The sequence below is a fragment of the Meleagris gallopavo genome, chromosome 1 (genome assembly GCF_000146605.3).
Source record: "Meleagris gallopavo isolate NT-WF06-2002-E0010 breed Aviagen turkey brand Nicholas breeding stock chromosome 1, Turkey_5.1, whole genome shotgun sequence".
In the NCBI taxonomy this organism is placed as follows: Eukaryota; Metazoa; Chordata; class Aves; order Galliformes; family Phasianidae; genus Meleagris; species Meleagris gallopavo.
The window spans coordinates 80,625,554-80,630,157 of record NC_015011.2 but is presented as its reverse complement, the minus strand read 5'-3'; the positions used below and the strand labels follow the sequence as shown (position 1 = coordinate 80,630,157).

Below are 4,604 nucleotides of genomic sequence, written 5' to 3'. Positions count from 1 at the left end.
AAAAAAAAAAAAAAGGCTTTATCTTTAAATGTTTTATCATCAAAGATATTTCCCAGAGTTGTGGCTCCTAAATGAGACTCAAATCTTATAATCTGTGCTGTTGGAAATTTTATGCAGAAATATTTGCTGTTCATGCTACATTATTTCAGACCTCCACGACAGACTTTGACTTAGAAAAAAAAACAAAAATGCTACCCTCACAGTTTTTTCAAAATCATCCATGCCTAAAGCAGCATAATAGTATGCAAAAGACAACTTTTCAAACTGAACTGACTTGCATATGATTTTAACTACAGCTCTTCCCATCAGCAAGCAATGTGCACCCACTCCAGTTAGATAAAAACACTACAGCTTTTAACACAGAAAGTAAAATTTGTCTAGTGATGAGTGCATCACTGTAGTAGTATCACACCTAGCACTGAGTTCCTCAAAGTTCTGCCCTAACCTGCTTTAAATTGACTTAGAAATTCAAGATGAACCTTACATAGGGATTCTTTACACCTTTTTACCCATTTCTCGTCTTCCTGAAAGCCTGCATGAAAAAAAAAAAAAAGATGCCTTCATATAATCCTGCAAAATACATGTCTGAGAATCAGCACAGTTTTGGCTCATTAAAACAAAGAAAAACAAAACAGAAGGATACTAAAAATCTCACACCTTTCCTTAATTGGTAACTTAAGTGGACAATAAAAGAAATTAAGAACAGAAGCAGCACAATAACCCAGAGGCAGAGTTGCTGATTCTGAAAGGGCACTCTTCAAAAAGTAGCTTCAGAAGCACACCTACAAAATTCATGCACCACTTTATTTAACATTCATTTTCATGTTTGCCCAGGTTCATGTCAAGGGTGCAGCAACCCAAGGTGTTTCCACTGCAAACTTTCATGTCCGTCGCAATTTTCCTTTTCAAATTCAATACAGTAAAATGAAATGAAGCAAAATGAAACAATCTTTATACACCAGTTCAGTTAGCATTCCCTAGCCCTCATTGTGCTGCATCTCTCATCAGCTCCCATTTACTCAGACAAGACAGAAAAGATTTGCAGATCCTATTACATTTTCCCACCCTATTTCCCATTCTGAGTGCAATTTTTTTTTCCTTCAAATAACACTGATTGTGTCAACTAGAGAGAAAAAAAAAAAAGAGAGAAGGAAAGAAACAAGCACTCTTTGTGTTCTCCTTATGGTAATAAAATATGAAAAGAAGAATACACAAGAAAACAGCTGAATTCCCAGTGTTTAGAGAACTAACCTGGCCCAGTTCTACATAGAGCAGCATTGCCAACACAACTGTTGAAGTGTCAGGAAGAGAGAGTTGAGCCCACTTTTCTTAGTGAGTAATGTGGAACACAGTGTATTTTCTACCAAATGAAAGCCAAAATCTTGGGAACTGCTGTTTTGGCAAGGGAGTGTCATTTACCTTTTCTCTCATTTTGCAGGGACACGATCACATTGCAGGCTGTTACTACCTCTTTTTTTTCTCCCCACTTCTTAGAGAAATAAACAGAATGTTTTAAAAGGATTGAAGTAGAAAAGTTAAAAGGAGCCTTAGTGAACTCATAAGAGAACACAGAAACACTAGGTTTATTTGTAGCCCACCTACAGCTCTCTGATTGTATAAGCAACTCAATTCAAGCACTTTTTCTTCAAGCATATGCAAACGCACCATAATCTTAAGAATCTGTTCTTTCTCAGCTTTCTCCTGCCTCATTTATTAAGCATTTTCCAATGTTTGCAGCAAGTAAGGCAATTGATCTTATAGAAAACAGCCTCTCCCACTAAGGAACCTATATTCTTTCTCAGAATATAGGCCACGTCCATTAGGTGTAGTAAGAGAAGACTGGTTCCCACAGAAAACAGAATGCGATCATATAATTAACAAGCGCAAAAGCAGAGGGAAGTCAAATTAAGGCTGTTCAGTCAGCTTCAATTCTAGCATTCACAGATTTGATTTCAGATAAGTGAAATATTCTTGCTTAGCTAGTGTATTTAATTCCCCGGATTTTTAAGTACATAACTGAAAAAGAGAATGTGCTATACTCTAATATATCAGTGCTCTGTGATCATCAACAGGTTGACAGCCTTAAGACTCCCTTGACAGACCTCTTTCTCTCAAGTTCATTAAGAAACTGATAATGGTAGTAGAAACCTCCTTATTTTCACAAAACAGCTATTATCAGGGTTGCAAGATACACAACTGACAAGAAAGGGGAAAAAAAATCGATACAAAGGTCATTGATTCCTTCCAAAGCTTCATTTTTGAAAAACCATGAAGGTCTAAGAAGTCTTAGAAAGTGCTATTATACTAATTTAGAAAGGGCAAAGTGATTGGTATCAGACCTCTGAATGGCGAGCTCATAGTGGAAGTCCTCACTGAAAGTTACGTTTAAAGCTAATAACATTAACTACAAATGGTTAAAACTCAGTCAAACTTCTCAGCAAATGAGAGAGGCTGCTGTAACAGTAACTGCCTCTAACAAAGGGAGAGAACATGCACGAGATGGAGCAAAAAGGAAAGCATTACGAAGGCTTTAAGCAGTTTGGAGCATCAGAAACTTATCATTTTTACTTGCACAAATACAACAGAAACAGGAGTTGCAGAAAAATCACATCTCATCCAAAAAAATGGTGACTGATTAAGCTGAACTATTCCTTAATGTAATGTTATGTTTCAGAAGCTATGCCCATTCAGTTTAGAGGACAGAAATGCATTCATCAGCTCCCAAAATTTTCTACACACTCTCACTACTCAAGATACTGGGATGCTGACAAGAGCAGTTGTGAAAGAGGGGAAAGTTTGCTGAAAGGCCAGGGAGAGAAACTGATCCAAAGCAGAGGGGTTACAAAGGTCTCTGCTGTTAGGAATTCTGTCAGTAACAACACACATTATCCTTATCATCACCACCATGAAACTGCGAGCAAAACAGACTTGATTATTAATTGGAAGCAAAGATAATCTAGCTACATTCCTACCTGACAGATCTGAGGTGGTCTTTCTTGTGCAACTCTCTGCCTTTATTTGAGCAGGAAATGTCCCGCTTAGCTACAGCTCCTGCTGCAGCAGCCTTCTCTTTCACTGTGAGCACAAAGATTAATTCACCACATTGGAAGCAGAAAAAACCCATCCACTATTCATTTGGTTGTGTTCATCAAAAGTACTACCTTCACCATATTCCCCAACATGCACCTCTCCTACAAATGTATACATTATAAACATCTAGGTCTGGAATTTACAGTCAACAAACAGCAATACAAACAACCACCAGAGAATGTATAAACATTTGTAGGAGCAAAAATGCTCAGCCTGGCTGCACCACACATGGTGTTTTTTGTTTTTTTTTAATCTCCATTGCATAAGCTCAATAGGAGAAGACATTCAAAACAACTTTTCAACCACAGTGTCAGTGTATTAGTTTATGTCAGTGGGGTTTCTTCCACGTACTTGCGTCACCATAAGACAATCATGTGCACAGTGAGTTTTCTTGGTCCTACATTCCAGTCAAGGCAGCTGGGCACAAGGAAGTGCCAGCCTGATGGAGTTAGCGACTTAGAACCTTTGTAGTTCGAGAGAGAAGTGCTGTACATTTGTAACCTGAATGCAGGTCAGCAACTTCAAAAGGTCAGAGTGAACATTTTAGATCTTTTTGTCAGCTCCCAGTCCTGTGAATGCCAACGAGCAGACATCTTCTAGTGAGCCACAGAGCAGCTAGTGCACCTCTGAAAGTCAGGTCCCCAAGAAGATGCAAAAGGAGTTTCGCAGCAACAACACTGTCATACAGACAACTGAATCCTCAATTCACTTGAGACCTGTTTTTTAAATCACAGGAGGCACAGATTTCTTTACTTGGATTTTGTCATTTGTTGCTAACCTATTACCCTACTGCCAAGGCAACTGAGCTTCCTCCATCCACTTGCTTCACTTTTTAGGGAGACACAAAATATTTTGTGTTATCTTGCACAAATTTACTCAAGATCACAAGATTTGCTGATGCTCCATAATAACACAGATAACTCTCCATAATACATCACACTTCTATAACTCCTTTAATCCAGAGATATCAAAGCACTTTGCAAATAATACATCTGCCTTCTAACACTCCTCCCATATCCCATGTTAGGTCCGTATCATTATCCATGTTTCACTATCAAGGAAAAGAGAAGCAGAGTAAGATAATGCAATTTAGCAGGGTTACAAAGAAAGTACAAAAAATTGGAGCAGAATGTGATTTTTCTGACTAGCTCCGCAATGCATCAGAAGCCCAGTCATCTGAAATAGAGGAATGCAACACAGCTTATGATTATGCTTCGGGTAGATTTACAGCTGTACCACACAAATACTACAATGTGTGGTTTATGCTAATGGCTTTGCAAGTATCCTCTAACTATACAACAACTTTTGAATTGGTAGAAGATAGGGGAGATGGGGAAATAACTAATACTAGCACAAAATCTGTGAGGTTTTATTTCCAAAGAATAAAACTCCCATTTGAAAATATCTGGCTGATAACAAAGAATATTCCTGAAGCAGCACAATATCTTTCAAACAAATGTTCTTCTTCCTGGTGCAATTTTAGAGCCCAGCCTCCAAAAGACAAAATAATAATA

The 4,604-nt window shown here is 38.0% G+C and overlaps 1 protein-coding gene across 7 annotated transcripts in view; it reads right to left on the bottom strand.

The window, feature by feature from the left end:
- The window catches only part of ZBTB20 (zinc finger and BTB domain containing 20), a 397,155-nt gene that overhangs the window by 346,866 nt on the left and 45,685 nt on the right, over window positions 1–4,604 (bottom strand). The gene's annotated exons all lie outside the window — the stretch shown is intronic.